Source organism: Eleutherodactylus coqui, chromosome 8 (genome assembly GCF_035609145.1).
Source record: "Eleutherodactylus coqui strain aEleCoq1 chromosome 8, aEleCoq1.hap1, whole genome shotgun sequence".
Classification (NCBI taxonomy): Eukaryota; Metazoa; Chordata; class Amphibia; order Anura; family Eleutherodactylidae; genus Eleutherodactylus; species Eleutherodactylus coqui.
Genome location: NC_089844.1, coordinates 54,858,998 through 54,883,974, shown reverse-complemented (window position 1 = coordinate 54,883,974; position 24,977 = coordinate 54,858,998). Strand labels below are relative to the sequence as shown.

Genomic DNA, 24,977 nt, shown 5'->3' with positions numbered 1-24,977 from the left:
CGAGCCCCAATAACAACCTCATGGCAACAGTGGCCCCAGTAGCAGCAGTGACCTCCCCATAGCAGCTGCAGTAGTAATAGTGTTTCCCCACCCCCATTGTGGCTCCTGTAGTAATAGTGATCCCAATAGTAATAGTGACTCTAAAGTGGCCCCAGTAGTAACAGTGATCTCCCTTAGTGGCCCCAGTAGTAACAGTGATCTCCCTTAGTGGCCCCAGTAGTAACAGTGATCTCCCTTAGTGGCCCCAGTAGTAACAGTGATCTCCCTTAGTGGCTCCAGTAGTAATAGTGATCTCCCATTATGTCCCTAGTAGTAACATTGACCCCCCCCCTATAGTGGCCCTAGTAGTAACAGTGACCCCTTCATAGCAGCCTCAGTAGTAATAGTGTTTCCCCACCCCCATTGTGGCTCCTGTAGTAATAGTGAACCAAATAGTAATAGTGACCTCTAGAGTGGCCCCAGTAGTAACAGTGATACCCTCATAGCAGCACCAGTAGTAATAGTGATCCCTCCCACAGTAATCCCAGTAGTAACAGTGATCTCCCTTAATAATAATAATAATAATAATCTTTATTTGTATAGCGCCAACATATTCCGCAGCGCTTACATAGACAGGGGGGATACAGAAAGACAGAAGTACAAACATTACAGAACCACGGTTACAATCGTAATCAGCTGATGGAAACAATAGGGGTGAGGGTCCTGCTCCAACGAGCTTACATACTACAAGTAATGGGGTGATACAGAAGGTAAAATGGCTGGAGGTGTGCACAGTATCGCGTGCTGGAGAGTGAGGGATGCTATATACAGACAACAGTCAGACATTTAGCTATGCGACGGCAGGATCAATATGACTACAGGAGCGGTTTATGATGGCTAGCAGGAGCTGCAGTCAGTAGGTCAGGGAGCATGTTATCAGGCGGAGTACAGAGGGGTTTGTTTAGGGAATGCGGTATGCCTCCCTGAAGAGGTGCGTTTTTAGAGCACGCCTGAAGTTTTTCGAGTCCTGGATTGCCCGGATGTTCTTTGGTAGTGCGTTCCAGAGGACCGGTGCTGCTCTGGAGAAGTCTTGGAGGCGGGAGTGAGAAGTTCGAATTAGAGGGGTGTGCAGTCTAGTTTCGTTTGCCGAGCGGAGAGCCCGGGCTGGGTGATGGATTGAGATGAGGGAGGCGATATAGGGGGGCGCTGCACTGTGGAGGGCTTTGTGGATGAAGGTAATAAGTTTAAATTGAATTCTGTATTTAACTGGCAGCCAGTGCAATGACTGGCACTTAGTGGCTCCAGTAGTAATAGTGACCCCCACAGTGCTCCCAGGATTAACAGTGCCCCCATCCCCCAGCAGCTCCAGTAGTAATAGTGATTGATCTCCCATACTGGCTCCTGTAGTAATAGTGATCCCTCCCACAGTGATCCCAGTAGTAATAGTGAATTCTATAGTGGCCTCAGTAGTAACGGTGATCTCCCATAATGGCTCCAGTAGTAACAGTGTCCCTAGTAGTAACATTGACACCCCCCCTATAGTGGCCCCAGTAGTAACAGTGATCTCCCATTATGTCCCTAGTAGTAACATTGACACCCCCCCTATAGTGGCCCCAGTAGTATCAGTGACCCCTTCATAACGGCCTCAGTAGTAATAGTGATTCCTCCCGAATAGTGGCTCCTGTTGTAATAGTGACCTCTATAGTGGCCCCAGTAGTAATAGTGAGCCCCCTCCTCCATATTGGCACCTGTAGTAAAAGTGATCCCCCCCATAGTGATTGCAGTAATCGTGACCTCTATCGTGGCCCCAGTAGTAACATTGACACCCCCCTATAGTGGCCCCAGTAGTAACATTGACACCCCCATAGTGGCCCCAGTAGTAAGGGCTCATGCCCACAGCCAGGTCGGATTTTGTCTGCAAAATGTCGCAGTGGAATCAGACCCGGCGCCCTCCAAACCCCATACTCACTGCACGGATCAGTGGCGAGAGTCTCGCCGACGCGCATGACGCACCGGCGCTGGGTGATGACGCGGATTCTCCCAGTACTTCCACTGTGCTCACAGCACGGAGTATCGTGGGACGGACCAGTGCTGCCCACCTAATAACTCCATTCCTAAATTAAACTTCAAAGTATGTTTTTGCAGAAACTCTGCAGTTCAGTAATTGCCGATGCTGTCATTGAAGTGAGTGGAGTGGTGGCAGACCTGTGCAACCTCGGAGACCAACTGAACCCCTGTTCTCGGGTTTGATTGGGGGCCTAGAGGTCAAAATCCCACCAATCATAAAGCTATCCCCCTTAAGCTGCTCAAAGGATAAGGGCCATGGGGTATTGGAGTGGTTGTTTTATATCTCTATGTCTTCCCATTCCCATGCTATATCCACTGGCAGCTGCGTGTGACTTCAGGCAGTGCATGTGCGCACAGAAACTATTCACTATGGTGTACACACGCACAGAAATGCACACAAGGTCTTTCAGGAGTGCAAACACAGACAATGTGCCTTTTTTTCAGTCTACTTTAAAAATAATAAAAATAACAACGGCACGACGAATTAACCCCAGCCTGCTTGTGCCTTAATGACCGGGCCAAGTTCTGGAAATCTGACACGTGTCACTTTAACATAGAATAACTCCGTAAAGGTTTTGCATATCCAAGTGATTCTGACATTGTTTTTCCGCCACATATTGTACTTCATTTAGGTGGTAAAGATAGACCGAGAGAAGTTGTGTATATTTTTTAAAAGCGCCAAAGTACGGAAAATTTGGGGAAAATTATAATTTTTTCACATTTCACTGCAATATCTCAAATATGTGCAAACATACTGTACACATTTTTGATTATATATTTCCATCTGTTTACTTTATTCTGGAATCACACTGAAAAAACTTGAGCCATGAGTATTTTGACCCCACAGTTTATTTTCAGGAGTCAATGCAATTTTGCAAATATGTCATTTTAAAGACAGTTTTTTTCCATAGTACACATGAAAATGAGGATTTGTACCCCAAAATGGATACCGGCGCTTGTCCCATGTTCAGAAACATACCCATTGTGGCCCTAATCTGCTTACAGGAAACATGGCTAGGCCTATAATGAGGGAACACCTTTTAGTTTTCAGGGCACAACTGAATAAATTCCATGCCCATTGCTCACTTGTACATCCATCAAGCTGCCAAAATGATAGAACACTCCCACAAGTGACCCCATTTTGAAAACTAGACCCCATAACCCATTTATCTAGGGGTGTACTGAGTATTCTGACCCCACATTTTTTTGCAAAAAATATTATAAAGCATGTGAAAAATAAATAAAATCTATTTTTTTTAATAAATGTCACTTTCATGGCAGTTCCCTTTGTTTCAAGCAGGGAAAACTGGGGAGATGCACCCCAGATATTATAGCACTGGTTCTTCTTGTAGCCCCAATCTACTTACAGGACAGATGGCTAGGCTCATAATGAAGGGAACGTCCCAGGCCCTATTGCTCACTTGTGCAAAAAAAAAAAAAAAAGACTCCTTATAAAGAATCCCCCCCATCTTTTTGGCATTCCCTAAATCTTAGATAAACGTAATGATATGAGAACACAAAAATGGATCCACACATAGAGCTTAGAAGAATTAACATAGATGAACTTTATTACAAAACAAAATAGTAGTTAAAAACATATATATAAATATAGTGGGAGAAAATGAGTACCTGGATGCCTTGAGAAAGCATCCGTTGGGGCTCAGGATACAGGTCTTATCTAGCATGTGGTAACAGCTTTGCATTTCTATTTTGTGTGATCTGACAGTTAATTTATTGCCTTGTTTGTCTGGCTTGTATTATGTAGGATCTATTTTAATTACTCTAAGCTCTATGTGTGGATCCATTTTTGTGTTCTCATAGCAACAAAGTAGAGTTTGCATTGTTTAGCAATTGCGCCTATTGTTTGGTTAATAAAAGTAATAACGTAAACTGTGTTGTAGGTCTCAAAAGAGGGGTAATTACGGAGGCCCGCTTGGGATGGGCACATGGGGCAATAAAGCCGGGTATCCTTCCTTCGACTCCCATGCTTGCTGCAAACCCCAACACTTTTTTGGGGGGTATTTCTTGACCTCAGTGGCACGTAATTTACTGCGCATAACCGCGTACTCACACAGGCGGTCAGGCGCAGTACACCTTTTTTTGTTTGTATTTCCCGCACCATTGCTGAGCGATGACGTGGGTACCCGCAGCCCGTACACAAAGTAATTGCATATGGCTTGTGAGTATATTCGCATCCATAGAGCACAATGCGATGTATGTCGTTAATATCCACGGTAAAATAGAACATGCTGCATTGTTTTCTGTGAGTGGATTACGTAATTCCGACCCGCTAATGTGAGAATTGTGTAATGCAATTGATTGAGCTGCGTATTACCACGGATCAAACGCATGCGGAATCCATAATTCCTATCTGGACGTGCTAGACCAGCTTACCTCTTTATACCATTTGATAATGGTGATCATGTGACCGGGGACCACTCAACGAGGCTGCCGGCCACTGCTCCAGGCTCTTGTTACTTTTGGTAGTCAGGAGCAAGGAGATTTTAAATTTCTCAGGCCTTGCCCAGCTTCTGCGCTTGTGTCCACCATTTTGCAGACTGCACGTGCCCAGAAGTCTGGGAAAGGTCCGCAGATGGAGATTCCATCGAGGACATCGTCGGAGGCCTCATAAGTAATTTCACCACCCCTCACGGATCTGATCCATGACAGGAGGTGAAACTAACTTTTTTGTACTATTACAGAGGCCCCTCATGACATCTCTAGGCTCTCAGCAACCTTAGGTAGCAAGCAGCAGAGAGATTTTAAATTTCTAGGACAATTCTCGGCTTTTGTGCATGTGTCTGCCATTTTTGCCGATGAGTGCATATGCAGAAGCCAGTGAAAGGCCCGTGGATAAAGATCCAGTTAGGCCGCCTGCAGACGAGCGGGTCGGATCCGGCAGCGAGAAATCTCGCCGCGCGATCCGACCCCAGAGCCTGCAGGGACGAGCGCGTACTCACCCGCGCCTGGCGGCCCCGGCTCTTTGATGTGCCGGCTGCCGCGCAGCCGGCGCATGTGCAGACCGGAGCCGGCGGCCAGGTGAGTGCGTGCCCCGCAGGAAATTAGAACATGCCGCGGTTTGTTTGCCGCGCGAGATTTCGCGCGGCCAAACCGCGGCCGTCTGCATAGGAGTGCGTATTGTAATGCACTCCTATGCAGACTTTCAGCGGCGGAAATCCCGCGGGAAATCCCGCGGCGGGATTTCCGCTCGTCTGCAGGCGGCCTTGGGGGACAAATCTGAGGGCGTTAGGTAAGTATCTCCCCTCACAGATATGATCCATAAGGGCAGATGAAACCTTAACTTTTTTTTAAACTTTACATGGTCGCCGTTATCCATTGGACAACATCGATTACGTGACCGGGGACCGCATACCACGGCCCCCGGTGACATCTTCCTGCTCTCGGGTATCTCTGCCAACCAAGAGCAGGGAGGTTTTAAATTTCCCGGGCTCTCCGGCCTACTGCGCATATTGCAGACCCTTCAGGACCAGATCGCCGTAGGACAGCGCAGAGGCTGGAGGTGAGTAGTTTCAGCTCCAGCCACGGATCTGATTCGTGAGGGGAGATGAGGCTTTAACTTTGATGCGATCACCATTACCCATTGGGTATTGGCGATGGCATGACCAGGCATGACCCCCCCCCCCCCAGGACAGCTCCCTATCGGCTACCTCCAGCAACTGATAGCAGGAAGCTGTTGCATGCACAGACACTTTAGTCCACAAGGCCAGCGTATTTTTACGGCCTGAATGTGAAAACACGTGGTCTCTAAGGGGTTAAAACAATTATATCGAATGTAATCAAAATACATGTTTCTTCACAACTGGATAACGCTGTATGTTTTAATTGCCATAAAATTCTGTTGAATTCTCAAACATACAGTGCTGTGCAAAGGTTTTATGAAGGTGTGGGGGAAAAATGCTGCAAAGTAAAACGTTTTTCAAAAATAGAAGGCGTCCGACTCCAAATTAATTCTGCAGGAGGACAACAAGCCCAAACATCCAGCCAATGGCATTAACAGCTATATTCAGCGTGAAGAACAAGGAGTCCTGGAAGTGATGATGTGGCCCCACAGATAACTGATCTCAGCATCATCAATCCTGTCTGGGATTACATGAAGAGACAGAAGGATTTGAGCGAGCTACATCCACAGTAGATCTGTGATTAGTTCTCCAAGAGGTTTCAAACAACCTCCCTGGTGAGTTCTATCGAAAACTGAGTGCAAGTGTAACTAGAAGAATTGATGCTGCTTTGAAGACAAAGGGCGGTCACACTAAATATTGATTGGATTTCTCTTTTCTTCATTCACTTTGCATTATGTTATTTGACAAAATTTTTGCTTCTAAAGCAATTTTTATCCAAAAGAAAATTAACATACGAAGAAACCAACATTGGTCAACAAGCATGGGTGTGTAAAGACGGAGTAAAAAGCCAATCGCCAAGAGTGACGTCAGAAATAAAATATTACAGAAAATGGAAAAACCACATATTATATCACATCACTGTAAACGTTAGAAACGTAGAATAGATTGCATTCAGCACCACTTGTACCAGGACTGACACATCGGAGCCCGTACACACCGCCGATTGGCAGCTACTAAATCAAATATTACAGTAACATGAGTTCTGTGACGTGGGTCGGGAGGGGTATCGTCTCTCCTTAAGAAGAGCACCTAGGTGAGTCAGGAGACTTAACCCTTTCCAATCCACTGTCTGACGTCTAAAGACATTCTGATTGAAACCTGTACAGCTCCGATGTCGGACGTTGTCTGGCAGGGTATTCTTACTGTATATTACTGGCGGCTCTGTTGTCGGGGGCCTCTCAAGCATGTCCCATACAGCAGTACTGGCTCTAGCCAGCAGATGTCGCCATTGTATAATTGCAGAAAGAGAAAACCCCCTAGTAAACCCGAAATCCAAAATTGGATTGCAAAGGGTTGAGGCCATTGATTTGCAGGAATGCTGCCATCCAATAGGTGGCGCTGCAGAGGTATTGTTCCCTCTTCCTTATTTGCATATACTTCCCAGAGGAGCATGCATGGCCTTATGTCTCCTCACTCACCTCCTAGGTGTCTTCACACACCCTCTAGGTGCTCTCCTTGCGGAGAGACAAATACCCCTCCCGACCCACGTCATAGGCCACTCACTGGCCAAGCCAGGTACCTACTGCAGACTAATGAGGGGAAAAAAACTCTGAAACAGCTGTCTGTGTATGGTTCTCTGGCTGGTGCTCAATTCCCAATCATTGTTTTAAAGACTTGTGTAAAGGGTATGACATTAAGTTGTAGAATTGTTCCTAAGGTATATAGACTCATCATAAGTAGTTTGTCAGCTATTTGGAGTTAGGGCTCATTCACACGGGTGTATACGTACAACATTTTGGGTCTCCCACAGCGTTGTACACATTACAGCCCATATGCTCTGCTGGCAGGGACCGTGTATGGGCTGTATAGTGCACTGCGCATGCCAGCGATGGACACACTCACGGACATGCGTATTTTTTTAAAATTCTATTCAGAGCAGGGATGCGAATGGAAACGGAAACGCTAACCATACGCAATGTATTGCATATGGACAGTGTATGATACGCAGGCCATACAAATGCTGTGTATGATACGCAGAGAAGTAGAGCATGCTGTGATTGATTTCTCTGGCGTATTGCTATGCAGTGTTCACATGCAGGTGTACATGGATCAATGAAAGTCCATTGACTGCGTATTATGTACGGGATGTACACATAAGTAATACGTGGTGACAATACACCCGTGAGAATGAGCCCTTAAACTTGTGGGGTCATAGTAGCAGATTTCATACACACTGATTTCAAGGATGTATTATAGTGTGTCAGCCACTTTACAGTATGGCGCTCAAGGTAGTTGAGGGACCCCTGCAAGGATCCGTGCTCGTTGATGTATTGGCTATTTTGCATGTAGGAATGATTCTGGAATAATGATTGAAGAGACCTAATGGCTGCTTACAGTTCTGTACCGCGTCTTGGACAAGTCCCAGGAGGGAGATTGAAACTTTCTTGGGTTTTGAGAGTACAAACTGCAATGTACACAAGAGGTGTAAATCAACACAGCCGCAGGTTGGGCTCTTATACGGGCAGTCATATTTCATGGCCAAATAGAATGATAGACTTCAGATTAATTTAAAAAATAACTATTATAATTAGAGATCTCTCTCTGCCCCTCCGCCCCCCCGCATGGTGCTCAGACACGTAATCAGTAAACTCGAAAAGACAGATGCAGGCTCATCTCTATATATATTTTAAAAAAAATAGCTATTTGGATGGTTGTGTGAAGGGAAACCTACAGACTTCTTATCTTATTTCAGCTTTATTCGGACGTTCTTTGTTTACAGTATACTTGGTGTTAGAAATGGTACTTCTGTGTTTTCCTAAAAATAATACCCTGTCTTATATTAATTTTTGCCTCAAAAGAAGTACAGGGTTTTGTTTTCAGGGTATGTCTTATAATTCTCACCTAGCAGGAGCCATCCGGGTCCCTCCGGCTGTTATCTGCAGTTCCGGCAGGCTTTCTTGCAGTTCTCAGTATCGTCAGAACATCACTTTCTGGTAACGGGGTGTGTAAACCCAGCCTCCAGAAAGCGATTGCTCTCATTTGTTCTCGAGCGCCGCGGCTCAGCCAATCACTGTGGCGCTCGAGAACCAATGAGAGCAATCGCTTGCTGGAGGCGGGTTTACAAACCGTCACTAGCAAGCAATGTTCTGTCGGTGCGGAGAACTGCGGGAGAGACCTGGACAGTACCTGCTAGGTGAGTATTGCTTTTTTTTTTCCAATGTAGTGTAGCTAGGGCTTATTTTCGGGTAGGACTTCTATTTCAGTCCTCCCCGCCCCCGAAAATCAGGGTACAGCTTATTTTCGGGGGAAACACGGTAGTCCCAGAACATCCATTGTAATGTTTTTGTTGTAATCAGTCCACATTTTTTGTATACTTCCTGTACTGTCCATCTATTTTTGCCTTTTTGTTGTTGTTTTGGTTTCTGCGCCTTCTGTATCTCTTTTTGAAACCCTGATGACCTCTAACATTGCTGTTGTGTGTTATTACTGCCAATATTGTTCTGGCCTCCATAGCGTCAATACCAATAAGGGTTGTTTTTGTCCTGTATTTCAAGGCTAGACTGTTGAACTCCTCAAGATTCCCTGTATGATAGTCGCCAGCCAACTGTGGGGGGTCTTTGATGAGTTGATGACTTCTGACAACTTTTGCTACATTCGTGTATGGAAGGATTTCTTTTCTTTAGCCGTAAAGTGTCTCTCTCCACATCGTCAAGCGGGCTATGGGTGCATTGACTGCACTAGTTTCCATCCCATTGGTGTTCATTGACCAAACGATGCAAGTTTTATCCTCTTCATCTTCAAATAATCTCGTATTTAATTGGAGAATCGCAGTCTGTGCTACTAGATTTCTTAATTCGAAGCTGGGACTCAACAGGACTCGACATGAATTGACTTTTGAAATACCTACCAGCTGCAATTGGACTGTAGATAACGGAGGATTCCGGAACTTGGATTTGTGACACCACCACAATTGAATTGGACATTGTGTAATCAGTTTGTGTCCCCATGTTGCAGAATCCGTCCCTTTTGAATTCTAAATCCACAACCATTTCTTGCTCTCCGGGTGTAAAGTTAACGGCGGTACTTTGGGCCGCACATTGTAAAAGTCTTTTCTGTCTTGAGGCCCGTTTCTTTTTCAAGCTTTCAGAAATAACACATTCTCCTTCAATTGGAATCGGGAAAATCGAGGGTACGGCATCCGCTCTCAATGACCTAATGGAGTCGTGAGTGAGATATGAATCTGGTGTGAAGTGGCACGAGCAGAGGCGATATTTGTTGTGTTTATTGCCTTCTAGTATCTTCTGTGATAAGCCATCAAGGTCATAGAACATTTGACCGGTCTGCTGCAACCATACTTTTATCCTGTATAATTCTTTTGGAAAGGGGTGCAGAATTATCTTCTTGCTTTGTCCCTTACGACCAGTTCCGCTAAGGCACTGATTTACCAAACAACTCGGCATTGTGAGTAGCTAGATTTTCCTAGTGAAGGGAAGAAAAAAAAAAAAACACATCAGAAAATGCATTTGAATATTTTACATCCTAACCACTTACAAAGCAGTCCAAATCCTATGACAACAAGGTCCAACAAGTTCCAAGAGCTCAACTATAGAGATGAGCGAATATACTCGTTTCGAGTAATTACTCGATCGAGCACCGCGATTTTCGAGTACTTCCGTACTCGGGTGAAAAGATTCGGGGGGGGGGGGGGGGGGCAGGGGGAGGCGTGGCGGAGCGGGGGGTAGCAGCGGGGAACAGGGGGGGGGGGAGCCCTCTCTCTCTCCCCCCCACTCCCCGCTCCAACCCCCCACTCACCCACAGCGCCCCCCCGAATCTTTTCGCCCGAGTACGGAAGTACTCGAAAATAGCGGCGCTCGGGCGAAGAAGGGGCATGGCCGAGTAGGTTCGCTCATCTCTACTCAACTATTAACTTTTAACCCAATGGTACAGAACTCCATCACGATTGGCCAAAATGTTCCCCCAGTCCCAAAATATTTGTTGGAGATGCTCCTCCTTACAAATATGGTGGTCCTGCCCCTTACTCCTGCCTACGTGGCACAACATAAAAAGGGTATATCATGCGGCTATTAATTCCTCCCGGACCTTCGCCCCAGAAATGGCTCTGCTTACACTGCTTCTAGGCTCTCTGGCAAGGGCCCAAGCAAGTCCACTGAGATTCTCTCTCTTAGCCATGTGTCAACTTATCCCTAAGCTATGGAAGTCAACATCACCCCCAGAGGACTGCTATGGCTAGAAGCATTAGATAATAGAATGCATATAGAACAGCTTGGCGCTGATGATTACAACAAACACGCCAGTTTCTACAACACATGGGCAGCGCGGATAATGTTTCATTCTACACCCTGCTTGGACGTGTGGTTGGCATTTGGTGTTGTAACTCCATAAACACGAAATCTACTTTATTCTTCATTTAGTAAAATCATCGCTATAACTAGAATAGAGCCTTCTGGCTGTAGGGGGATACCCCTTCCTCGTTATCCCTTCCCCATTGGGTCTGAGTGCGTCTGGTGAGAGCACACGGAAAACAAATCGCGACATGTTCTATTTCTGTGCGGGTCTCGGAGAGGTCCACATAGAAATGTCACTCCCAGGCAGCCGGCTCCGCTCTGCACATGCGCCGGCTGGCCGGCACATCAGTGAGCCGGAGCCGCGGGAGAAAGTGAGGCCCGCACTGGTCCCTGCAGGGGCAGGGGTCGGGTCCCTCTGCGAGGATTCTCGCAGGGGATCCGACCTGGCCGCCTGCAGGTGGCCCAAATGTGGTAAATTAAGGGTTATGTAAACGGAAAAAAAAACTACTTCATTTTTTTCAATTAGTCGTCATCAAAACTTAATGCATTTAAAAAAAAAAAAAAAAGTGTCCTCACCAAGCAGTGGATGGAATGTAATATCCACCGACATGCCAGAAAGAAAGCTTCTATTCCGTTCCGTTCTTTTGGGTCTGCAGATTGTACGGAATAGTTGGTATTACAACCAAAGATATAGTGGAAATTCATACATTAACAACAGTAGCATTCTTCTTTACCAGCCCTAATTGGCTGTGTGTTGCCTGCGGGAGATGCGCCGGCACGCTTCAATGACACTGCGTACTTGCTGCGCGCTGCAATCGCCACGCACTATCTTGGTGTGTATGCGTGCCTAATACGCGCCAAGCTAGAACATGTTGCCATTTTCCTTGCAAGCGTATTTTGCACAATTGGTGTGAACGGCAACGTGGCACCCTATGGGAGATTGGCACTGTGTATTCACAGCTTGCAGAATACGCTATACCAACATGGTCATGTGAGCCCGGCCATAGAAAAAAGATACATGTTAGATTGATGTTCAGAAGAGAACAGGATCAAAACTTACAATGATGCCAGCTCAAAGGTAAAGCATTCAGTAGTTGTGATCTTCTGGGGAAGTTCTGCAGATAGATGTCTGGGCGTCAGTGTAACACTGCCAGCTCCCATTCCTGCAACAGCAAGGGGAAAACAGGCACATGGAGTATCAGTCTGTTTATTTAGTAATGTATGCATCGATCTATCGGCTCTGTTACATGGGCCCATGGACGGAGTTGGTGACGTCATCACCAGCTTATTCATGCTCAGGCACTTATTTCTACATTAAGCACTTCCCTAGCGGTGATTAAACGCCATGATAAGTGCCCGAATCAGTGAGGATTTTTATGCCAACTGAACGCCACGATTTTCACTCGTCGGTCAGTCATTTTCAAAAATCATTCCTTGTAAATGGGGCATTAGGCTGGCCTCACATCTGCGGCTGGGATTCCATTTTCCTGCATCATTCGGGTAGCAGGAAAGGGGAATCCCCTGGCCAGACAGGTCGGTCTTATGATGGAACCAAATAGTGCTGAACGGACCCCATTAACTACAATAGTGTCCGTTCAGTTTCCGCTCAGCCGTCCGGCAATTTACTGAAAGAAAAAGCATTGCGAGCAGCGCTATTCCTTCCAGCATTTTGTGCTGGATCTGCGACGGGCTGGAGGAGCCGCCGGGGCGCAGGCGGGAGATGGGCCAAAGGAGCCGCCGGGGTGCAGGCGGGAGGCGGGGTGGCGGAGCCGCCGGGGCGCAGGAAACGCCGGGGCGCAGGCGGGAGGCGGGCCGGAGGAGCCGCCAGGGCACAAGCGGAGTGGAGGAACTGCTTGGGCGCAGGCGGGAGCCGGCGTGGCGGAACTGCTCTGGCGCAGGCGGGAACCGCCGTGGCGGAACTGCTGGGGCGCAGGCGGGAGCCGGCGTGGCGGAACTGCTGGGGCGCAGGCGGGAGCCGGCGTGGCGGAACTGCTGGGGCGCAGGCGGGAGCCGGCGTGGCGGAACTGCTGGGGCGCAGGCGGGAGCCGGCGTGGCGGAACTGCTGGGGCACAAGCAGGGCGGGGGAATCGCTGGGGCACAGGCAGGAAACGGGGCAGAGGAACCGCTGGGGCGCAAGTGGGAGCCGGGGCGGAGAAACCGCTGGGGCGCAGGCTGGAAACGGGTCAAAGGAAGCGCTGGGGCACAGGCGGGAGATGAGTCAAAGGCTGGTGCTAGTTAGGGCAGGGGTTAGGCTCCTGCAGTGTAATAGGCATATATAAGTAATCATGCCAATGGCTGATGAGGCTGGCTATGAAGGGACTTACCATAACGGCATGTAGGTGACACCTGTGTCCAGCAGAGGCGCTGCTCTAGAGCGCAGGTCACAGCTGTCATAATACGGAGCTTGACAGCGCGGGAAAAACAAAGATGCGGGGCAGAACGGGAGAGAGAGGTCCCCACTGCGCCTGCGTAAAATATTCTACTGCGCCTGCGCCTTGGAGGGAGAGGAAAGGGGTCCGATTGGGGCTCTGTGACCGGCGGCTCGAGATGCTGCTTACGTTTGGTGATGCTGAGGAGAGGGGGGCAAAGGGGGCTTGTGACGGGATTGTGTAATGACGCAGAGGAAAGGGGGCTGAAGGGGCTCTGTGACCAGCGAGGATGGGATGGGAAGTACCGTAAGTATGGAGATGCAAAGGAGAGAGAAGAGGGGGGCAAGGGGCTTTGTGACAGGCAGTGATGAAGAGGCACTGAAGAAGGCGGGCGGGCTGTATGGTGAGGGGTTATGAAGACGCAGTGAATAGAGGGGTGGATGGAAAGATAGAAGGGGCGAGTAACACCAGACATGGATGCAATAACTAGAGAGTGTATCTGGAATAAGAGGGACAGGGAGAGCCAACCAGGTGATAAGGAGAAGAGGAGGATACGGGTGTGAAAGTGATAAATATAAGGCATGGAATAAAAACATAATAAGATATAAAAACAGTGTGAAAATGATGAAATTATGTAAAACATATATATATATATATATATATATGTATATATATATATATATATATATATATATATATATATATATAATGATATAAAACTAATATAATATATGTAATATGATATGACATAACAGATACTGGTTGTCAGACCCAAGGGTGGCGTCCCGCATGATAGAATGATGTGTAAGTACAACAGAAAGGACTTTATACCCAACAGGAAATGTGACAGCTCACAAACCATCTGCGAGGATGTAGAAGGACTTCCTGGTCTCCTCCTGGGTCGGTCTCTACATCGTCTGCTGCCAGCAGCTGCTCCACCATCGGGGATATTTGGAGCTGTCCATCCTCCATCCAACCAAGGCCGTTGACATTAGCCTATCAGAGGCCCAAAGGTGAGCGGCTGTTCCATCACCAGTGTAACTTACTTGCTGATGTTCTCACTGGAGCGCCGGCCCTTTAATACACCTGTAGATACAATGTTACAATATACATTGCAGAATAGATGAAACCTGATAAAACTGTGTAGGAATGAACCTTCTTATGTATTTTCCAGGCTTTCATTTAGGCCGCGCTCACACGGCCGTACGGTAATACGCGGCATAGAATTTGTATTATTTGCGTATTGTCACATTTTTACACGTATATGCCTGCGCATGGACAGTATACGTGGGAAAATAGAACGCGCTGCATTATTTTTACACGCGTAATATATATGCAATAAATATACGCAAGCGTGAATGGACATAATACGCAACTGAAATACATTCGTGTGAGCCTGGCCGAAGACTCAGCGGTATTTCGGACTTCCCCTAAACTTCAACTCTATAGAGCGGAGTTTCCAAACCTTGTCAGCCTTGGGGCACCCTAAGGAAAAATTTTTTAAACAGAGTGCCCGTACCCAAATGGGGGTGTGGTTAGAGGTGGGGCTTAGCTCAAAGTATCATTTTAACTCCAGTGTTCCAGTCTTCGGCTGTCAGCGCACTCCTTCACCCTGGCGGTCTGTGCCGCGCCTGCTGCGGACAGTCTGCCACGTGTAAACATACAGGGGTTTTCCAGGCAAGCAGTTTTTTATGCTGATTTTGGTACCGGTCACAACAAAATATGCTATGTGTGAATGTACCCTAACAGTGTCCGTGTCCCTCTGTGTCCCTGGCCGGACCCCCTCCCCAAGTAATGACTTTTCATTTTTTTTGGCCAAAATTTTTTTTAATTTTGATTGAACACCTTCCCCTTTAGGGCCAATGCCCACAGATAGATTATCGCTGCGGAATTTACGGCCAGACACCCACCGCGAATTCCGCAGCAATGACCGTTCATAGACATGCTGTGCTAAACGATTCCCCCCTGCCCACGAACGGAAATCAACTGCGATTTTCGGCTCGCGGGGGAAGAATCGCAGAAGGTTCTATTCTGTGCGGAAAATCGCAAGGACGGCTTCCATTGCAGTCAATAAGACTGCAGGCTGTTATCTCCACGGGAGCTAGAGATTACATTGTTTTCTCTTAGCAGACCATGCCAGAACAATGGAGCCAATTGCAGAGCTAAGATCACCTGCTGAGTTCCGCAAGCAGCTCCAGGAGGCTCATTTGCATGCAATTGAAGCTGATAAAGTACCAATGGGCATTAGTGCCCATTAGTACTTTATGCAAAACGATTTTAAAACTTTCAGTCTTTCAATTGTTTGAAAGATTATCTTTGCGTGTAAATGAGACTTTAATGACAGACAGTGGATTGCAGAGAATCTGGCAGGGCGACCCCTAGTGGCAGCCACTTCAATCCTAATTTACAGTGGTAAAACAACAAAAATTCAATACATTATATGGTACATTAAATAGCAGCATTGAAAAATACAACTCGTCCCGAAAAAAAACCAAGCCTTCATACAGCTGATCATTAGTAAAAGTTCCAGACAACCCATTTAAGGGCTCAGTCAGACGGGCGTTTTTTCGCGCGATTTGCGCATGCGTCCGGCGATTTTATAAAACCATTGCAAAGCAATGGTATTGGACACATGAGCGCTTTTTATGCGCTCGTCCGATAAATTATAGAACAGAAATCGCAGATCGCACCTATCTGCGATTCCTGTTCTCTTCTCTATATGCGCTCAATGGGGCCCCATTGAGAACATATAGTAGATAAATCATTCTCCTCCGCCACAGCTGTAACAGCTGTGGCAGAGAAGAAGGATGTTTGCCCGTTGAATTCAATGGAGCCGGCAATACAGCCGGCTCCATTGAAAGCAATGGGCTGCCAGCGATCGCTTGATGAATTTTCAGGAAGGGCTTAAAAATATAAGCCCTTCCCGGAAATTCATCCAGAAATGTGTAAAAACAAAAAAAAATATATACTCACCTGGTCCCGGCAGACGGAGTTCAGCGCGGCCGGCCGGCAGTTCTCCTGAACTGCTCTGAGTAGTATTCAGCAGCCGGGGATTTAAAATCCCCGCCTGCTGAATGAGCTGCCTCTGATTGGTCACAGCCTCACCAATCAGAGGCAGCTCTCACTCACACCCATTCATGAATTCATGAATGGGTGAGTGAGTGCTGCCTCTGATTGGCTCAGCGCAGGGACCAATCAGGGGCAGCTCTCACTCACAGAATGGGTGTGAGTGAGAGCTGCCTCTGATTGGTCAGGCTGTGACCAATCAGAGGCAGCTCATTCAGCAGGCGGGGATTTTAAATCCCCGGCTGCTGAATACTACTCAGAGCAGTTCAGGAGAACTGCCGGCCGGCCGTGGCTAAACTCCGTCTGCCGGGACCAGGTGAGTATATATATATTTTTTATTTTTACACATTTTAGGATGATTTTCAGGTAAGGGCTTATATTTTTAAGCCCTTCCCGAAAATTTATCGTGAGATCGCCCGCAGCCCATTGCTTCAATGGAGCCGGCTGTATTGCCGGCTCCATTGAATTCAATGCGCTGGACAGCTCCGGCCCGTTTCTATTGAAACGCGGCTAGGAGCAGATTTTTCGGGCGATTTTTCGGCCCCGGTCACACGATTTGCGGATGCGCATCCGTCATGCGATCCGCAAATCGAGGCAAAAAACGCCCGTGTGACTAAGGCCTCAGAACGTATGACCGCTAAACTGAGTGATGCATTTGTGGAGATTCATTAACCAAGAATGTTGTTTTATATTCCAGACATTTCCTCTCCGCACCAATTTAGCACTTTTATTTTGTGCTTTTGAAGACGTTCTGGAAAGAAGACATCGGTAATCAATAAGGAGATGGAATTGATGTGCTCCAAGGATTTTCATGAGGCATGTTTTCCAATGATGATTATATGGGAAAGAATTACCCATGCCTATACATCGGACTCTCCCCCACAGGCCTGGGGGCTACAAGTAGGGGAATATGGCTGTCAAAGCTGGTTTATTAACCCTAGCGAAAAATATGTTGTGCTCTGGGACACTTTTCGCTCATACTGGGAATTGAAAACTCCATTTGGCCCTGTTTTACATTTCACCGGACCCCTGTTTCTTGATAAGTCAAGTAAAGGATTACACATTCCACCATCGCTGTGTGTATCAAGTACAGATATTTTAACTCCTGCCTCATCTGACATGGTGTGTGAACAAATGGCGAAAATTGGCCGCTTTATGAAAATCACAATCACTGAAAAAGTATAACCCCCCCCCCCCCCCTCTAAAAAACCTCCACAATGTTCTTATCTATTAGGGCAGCTTCACAAGGCTTTTTTGTGTGTGTGTTATTGTATTTTTTGAGCACGCCAGGAATGTCTATTTGCGTACGGCAGACAAACACGAGTTCCAGATGTGTGTTTTTTTTTCACGGAATTGCGCAGGGTTTCATGCATCCCCTTGTGTGCCTTCCACAGACTTCTATGGGGATCCTTGGTGCACAGATCTGCACAAACATAGAGCAGGTCCTACTTTATGCGTGCGCAAAAAAGGAAATGAGAATTAACCCATTAAAACCATAGGGTTCTATTCTCTGCGTATTGCACTGCAAATTTTGTGCGTGCAAATACGCCCGTGTGAAGCCGCCTCCAGTGTTATAAACATGTAGAATGTTCTAGGCATGTTGGGAAAAATGGTTTATAATTAGAGATGAGCGAACGTGATCGTTTAGAGCAATTACTCGATTGAGCATCGCTTTTTTCGAGCAACTGCCTAATCAGGCGAAAAGATTCGGGGGGGCACCTGGGGGGGCGAGCGGGTGGTTGCAGTGGGGAGTGAGGGGGGGGGGGATGAGAGAGAGAGAGCTCCCCCCTGTTCCCCCCTGCTACCCCCCGCTCTCCCCCGCTGCCCATGCGCTCCCTGAATCTTTTCGCCTGAGTAGGCAGTTACTTGAAAAAAGCGATGCTCGATCGAGTAATTCCTCTAAACGAGCACGTTCGCTCATCTCTATTTATAATATCACAAATAAGCATATGACTTACCAAATGCAATTGTTTAACCCCTTAGCCTTGTCACCTGTATTGCTAAGGGCAAATACTCGAGTGAGTATTGCCTTTTGCGAGTACCTGCCTGCTCTTCTCAAAAGATTCGGGTGCCGGCGGGGGGCGGGGAGCGTCGGGGGAGAGTGGGGAGGAACGGGAGGGAGGGGGAGATCTATCTCCCCCATCCCGCTCCCGCAACTCACTGCTCACCCCCACCGGCACCCGAATCTTTAGAGACGAGCGGGCAGGTACTCGCATAAGGCAATACTCGCTCGAGTATTTGCCCTTAGCGAGTGCGCTCGCTCATCTCTAGTGGCAATGTTTTATTTTTTCATTCTTGCCTTCCAAGAGCTATACCTTATATTTTTCCATCAGCATGGCCATATAAGGACTTTTTTTTTGCAATTTATATCTTTATTGACAATAAAGTTTTATTGAATTCTACAAACAAAATTTGTTGGATCCAGGTTTGTAAAGCATGAAAATGTAAGAGAAAACAATACAATAAGGGCTCATACCCACTAGCGTTTTTTTTTTTTCGCTGCGATTTCGCTTTTTGTTTCCAAATGTCAATGCAACTTTCTAATATTAAAATCGCGTCGCTCAAAAATCGCAAGTTTGCACTTCTGCAATTTTTGTTCGAATTGACATTTGGGGGAAAAAAAACGCAGCGACATCGCAGCTAAAAGAAAGGCTAGTGGGTAAAAGCCCTACTACAGCACGTGTAAAGATACTAGCTGCATAGTATTGTGTGCAAGCAGAAAACGGAGAAATGACTGGGACAATGCCAAATTCAGCCGCTTGTCAGATATTTGTGTGTGTACAGCTACCCCAGTTAGGGAGCGTTAGACAGCACACAATGATGGGGGGTGTTCTAATCCCATAAACTCTGGTAGAGTTGTACACATGGTATCTGGGCATAGAGAATATGAGGAATTTATCCAGCAATCCCAAATTTGGGGGAATTTGTCTTCAATATTCCTGTTCTTAAATAGTAGCTTTTAAAGGGGAAGAGACAAATTATATATTGTGGGAGGACAGCTCGGTAGAGTGCGGGTTTGGCGGCGTCCAGAGACGGAAACTGGTGGATACAGACCAAGAGCAGGCGTGACCTGCGTTTATTTTAGTTCAGAACAGCAACACAATGTTCAACCTTAGCTTCAGGCAAAAAAATAATAGTCCCAAATACGGATATCAGGCCTCCCTGCCTGATCAGGTCGCACTCAGCAGGTGCAGCGCACAGCAGGGCTCTTGTCTCCAGCAGGTAACACAGGCTGCCAGGGTCCAGCAGCCATCTAATCTCCCTCTGTGTCAGTGCACCTGCTATTTATGCACCTCCTCCTGCTGGCTCAGCCTCAGCACCTGTGCTGCTTGGGGCTCGCCCATACCCTGGAGTGGAGGAAGTGGAATGGATGGCCCCACTACCAACCTGACATCCATTCCAAAAAACCAGGCCCAGATACTTCAGCAAGTACTTGCTGGAGACCACATTGCGCTCCTGGCTTCTCACGTCTCAAACAGCGGTACGTTACCTTCCTCCAGTCCCCTTAGGCATAATACCGGAACCTAGGGGCGACATAGCGACCATCCACTACTACGCCCCTCAATACCTCACATACCCTCTGCTCTAACCCGTAGGGGCGAACACTTTTACTAATCAAGCAGTGGGTTCGGGACAACGCATCAGCATTTCCTTGTAGCTTACCAGCCCTGTGCTCTACATTAAATTTAAAGTTTTGTAAAGAAAGGAACAACCTCGTCACCCGAGCGTTTTGCTCTTTGGCCTGACTCATCCAGGTGAGAGGGGAGTGGTCTGTCACCAATCTGAGGTGTCGTCCTAACAAATAATACCGTAGGGACTCTAAAGCCCACTTTATCGCCAGACACTCTCGTTCCACGATGCTATAATTTCTCTGTGCGGGGGTAAGTTTCCTACTAAGATAGATGACTGGGTGCTCCTCGTCTCTAACCGCTTGGGAAAGAACAGCCCCCACCCCCACATCAGACGCATCTGTCTGTACTACGAATGTTTTGCTGAAGTCGGGAGTAATTAAGACCGGCTCTCTACACAGGGCTGTCTTTAACTTCCGAAATGCCTGCTCGGCCTCGTCATTACACTTGATCATGGTGGAACTTCTTCCCTTTGTTAGCTCTGTCAAGAGCACTGCTATGGTGGCGAAGCTAGGGATGAACCTGCAGTAGTAGCCTACAATCCCTAGAAATGCTCTCCCCTGTTTCTTGGTCAATGGTTGGGGCCAGTTTTGTATGGCCTCTACCTTATTAATTTGGGGCTTAATAACTCCTCGTCCTATTATGTACCCCAAATAACGTGCTTCTTCCACTCCCAACGTACACTTCTTGGGGTTTGCCGTTAACCCTGCATCCCTGAGGGAATCAACTACCGCCTGTACTTTTGCCAAGTGACTCTCCCAGTCGTTGCTAAATATAATGATGTAATCCAGATAGGCAGAGGCATACCGACGGTGAGGTCTCAGGATGATATCCATCATTCTTTGGAAAGTAGCTGGTGCCCCATGTAGCCCAAAAGGTAGGCAGACATACTGGAAGAGTCCCTCGGGAGTAGAAAAGGCAGTCTTTTCTTTGGCCTCGTCGGTAAGTGGTACCTGCCAATACCCTTTAGTTAGGTCCAAGGTAGAGAAGAACCTAGCATGTCCTAGCCTTTCTATTAGCTCATCTACTCGTGGCATCGGGTAGGAGTCAAACTTAGAGACTTCGTTCAACTTCCTGAAGTCGTTGCAAAACCTGAAAGTGCCATCGGGCTTAGGAATCAGGACAATGGGACTAGACCATTCACTTTTTGACACTTCAATGACCCCAAGGTCCAGCATCTTCTTTACTTCCTCTGATATAGCCTGTCTACGTGCTTCAGGAATTCTGTAGGGTTTCACCCGGACCCGTACGTAGGGTTCCGTGACGATGTCATGTTTGATTACTGACGTACATCCCGGTAGTTCCGAGAACACATCCGTGTTTCGAAGCACCAACTCCTTTGCCTCCTGCTTCTGTACCTTAGATAGGGACCCTGAGATAGCTACTTCAGGAGCTTTGTCCATGAACTTCACAAAAACCTGGCTCCCCGGCGCATTTACCACTGCCGGAGACTCTTGTTCTTTCCAGGGTTTGAGCAAATTCACATGGTATACCTGCTCTGGCCTCCTCCTGCCAGGTTGGTACACTTTATAATTGACTTCTCCTATGCGCTCAAGCACCTCACAGGGCCCCTGCTATTTAGCTAAGAACTTGCTCTCTACTGTAGGCACCAAAACTAACACCCTATGTCCCGGGCAAAAGGTTCTGACTTTGGCCGACCTGTTATAGATTTGACTTTGTGCCACTTGTGCCTGTTCCAAGTGTTCCTTTACAATGGGCATGACAGCTACTATCCTGTCCTGCATTACTGAAATATGTTCTACCACACTTTTGTAGGGGGTGTGTTCACTTTCCCAAGTTTCTTTGGCGAGGTTGAGGAGACCACGTGGGTGTCTACCACGGTCTACCACAGTTTAAACGGAGAAAAACCTGTGGAGGATTGAGGAACCTCACGTATTGTGAAGATCAAGGCTGGCAACAAACAATCCCAATCCTGCCCATCTTGGCTGACCACCCTTTTTAACATACTCTTCAAAGTTTTATTAAACCTCTCGACCAGGCTGACAGTTTGCGGGTGATATACTGAGGCACATAGTTGTTTAATATTTAGAAGTTTGCACATCTCTCTCATTACTTTTGACATAAATGGAGTTCCTTGATCGGTAAGGATCTCTTTGGGAATACCGGTGCGGAAGAACATCTGGAACAGCTCTCGGGCAATAAGTTTGGAGGAGGTGTTTCTCAGAGGAATTGCCTCCGGATACCGCGTGGCATAGTCTAGAATGACCAGTATATACTGATGTCCCCTAAATCCATGGCAATACTACTGGGCCGACTAAATCCATGGCAATACAGTCAAATGGTACCTCGATAACGGGTAAGGGCACCAATGGACTCCTGAAATGAGGCTATGGGGCCGTTAATTGACATATAGGACATGAGGCGCAATACCGCTTAACCTCCTCATGTACCCCGTGCCAATAGAACCTTTACAACACTTGTTCGCGGGTTTTTTCCGCCCCCAGATGACCTCCAAGCACATGTTTATGAGCCAGTTCGAGAACTACCCGGCGATAGGGTTGGGGCACCACTAGCTGTTCCAGTTCTTCCCCGCGCACCTTATCCACTCTGTACAACATGTCATTGTTAACAGCCATATACGGGTATGCTTCACTCCCACCTGGAGTTTGAGGTACCCCGTTTACCTTTGTTACGGCCTCACGGGCCCTGATCAATGTTGGGTCTTTCAGCTGAGCAGACCCAAAATTTTCACGCGACACCTCAAGTTCCGGCATGGCAGGAACTTCTGCCGGGCTTTCAGTGTCACCAGCCAGTACAGCTAGGGGACAATCGTCATCGTCAATGATGGTCACCCCTACTACTGGCCCAGCAGTGTCCGGGTCATACGACTCAGGGCTTACCTCCTGACACACAACATTATTAACCACATTCTTATTGTCCAAAGTCCTTTTCCTCCACAAGGCCCAGAACAGTGGAAAGTCCCTTCCGATAATAGCCTCATGCATTAGGGACTTAACCACTCCTACCTCGTGGGTAGCGGTGCTGCAAAGGGTGGCTATTGGTACGGTAACGGTGGGGTATTCCCGAGTGCCCCCGTGGATGCACAGTACACCCACTCGGCCTCCATTGTAAGAGGTGGAGTTAACGAACGAACCATGTACTAGGGTCACCAGGCTTCTGGAGTCCAACAGAGCCTGTACCAGGAAGTCCCCAATGTTCACCGAACATACCTGCGGCTCATCCCCGGACAGGTTTTCAGCGGCTAGCGCGGGGCGTGCGTACAGGGAGACCCTCCGCCCGGAGCTGCAGTCCATGGGCTCGGAGCCTAGGGGGCAGTGTGCCGCAACATGACCCCATTCGTGGCACCGCCAGCACTGTTGGCATCCAGGGTCCCGCTCTCGAGCGCCCTGGGGTGGGCCAACCGCTGGCTCGCCCCCTGAGCCCCCTCCCTTCTTCCACACAGGGCCCCTGGAAGCAGAACATGGTACAGTCTTACCATCTTGACGGGAACCCTTTGCCTCTCTGTCGCCGTCCCGTCTTGTAGAGGCTTGTAACAGTTCCTCCGTGGCGCAATACCTCTCAACCAGGTTCACGAGGTGATTGGCGTCAGTCGGGCCAGCCTGTCCCACCCAATGCTGTACCGCAGGTGCCAAGGAATGGTGGAAGATATCCAAAACGATCCTCTCCACCATTTGCACAGGAGTGCAGTCCTCTGGCTGAAGCCACTTGGAGACAAGGTGTATTAAGTCATGCATTTGGGACCGTGGTGGTAGGCTCTCCGAGTACCTCCAGGCATGTACCCGGCCTGCACGCACCTGTATGGTCACTCCCAGTCGTGCCAGGATTTCAGCCTTCAGTTTGATGTAGTTACGGGAGTCCAGTTCACTTAGGTCGTAATAGGCCTTTTGGGGCTCCCCTGACAGAAAAGGGGCCACAACATCTGCACATTGGTCCGTGGGCAGCCCTTCTCGTTCCGCAATCCTCTCAAAGACATTAAGGTAGGCTTCCACGCCATCTGCAGCGAAGCTTGCACCGAGGCCCTTGTGGTTGGTTGTCCTCCTTGGGCCCCCTGTGGGTGGGTGCTCTGACTTGCTGTGACCGCAGGCCATTGTGTCACCACCGCCTCCCGCAGTGTTGCCATTTGTTCCATTAGGAGGCGATTAGTCTCTTGCTGCATCTGCCTTGCCTCTGCCTGGGCGTTTTGTTGCTGTAGACAAATCTGCACCAGCTGTCGCACCAGATCCTCCATGGCAGCAGTCTTATTAGATAGGGCACCAGCGGCTTTTACCCAGGACATACAGCGTTAGCCGCAGGTGTCAATTCCTTGCGTATGTCTCTTTAAGACTGCGTATTCCCTGCCTGCATCCGAAACACCATATGTGGGAGGACAGCTCGGTAGAGTGCGGGTTGGCGGCAGTCAGAGATGGAAACCAGTAGATAAAGTCCAAGAAAAGACTTTAAGACTTTTAAAGAAAAGACCTCCAGCAAGTACTTGCTGGAGATTACATTGCACTCCTGGCTTTTCATGTCTCAAGCAGCGGGACATGAACTTCCTCCAGCCCGACTTAGGCATAATGGCGGAACCTAGGGGCGATGTAGCGACCATCCACTATCACGCCCCTCAGTATCTCATATCTATCTATCTATCTATCTATCTATCTATCTATCTATCTATCTATCTATCTATCTATCTATCCCATATCTATCAATTCAAAGATGTGTTATTGTCAGAACTGATGAAGGGCCAGGGGTGTGTTAGAGCACAGAAGAGGTGTGCTACGTCAGGGGTCCCCAACTCCAGTCCTCAGGGACCGCCAACAGGTCATGTTTTCAGGATTTCCACAGTCTTGCACAGGTGATGTAATTGTAATGTAGACATACTAAGGAAACTAATGAAATTCTGACAGTTTTGGGTCTTCCCGTTACAGCGCATAAGCAGTTCTCTTTTACTTCTCCCTTCCTGTAAGATTCCAAGACAGTTCCTCTATCTTGTTTCAGATTCGTTTCCAGCATTAGTAA

At 47.8% G+C, this 24,977-nt stretch overlaps 1 long non-coding RNA gene across 1 annotated transcript; it reads left to right on the top strand.

The window, feature by feature from the left end:
- Positions 1–13,465: 13,465 nt before the first annotated feature.
- On the top strand, positions 13,466–18,052 carry LOC136576389 (uncharacterized). The gene is made up of 3 exons (XR_010786363.1): positions 13,466–13,608; positions 14,141–14,315; positions 17,066–18,052. It is a non-coding gene; the product is annotated as an uncharacterized lncRNA (long non-coding RNA).
- Positions 18,053–24,977: the final 6,925 nt, after the last annotated feature.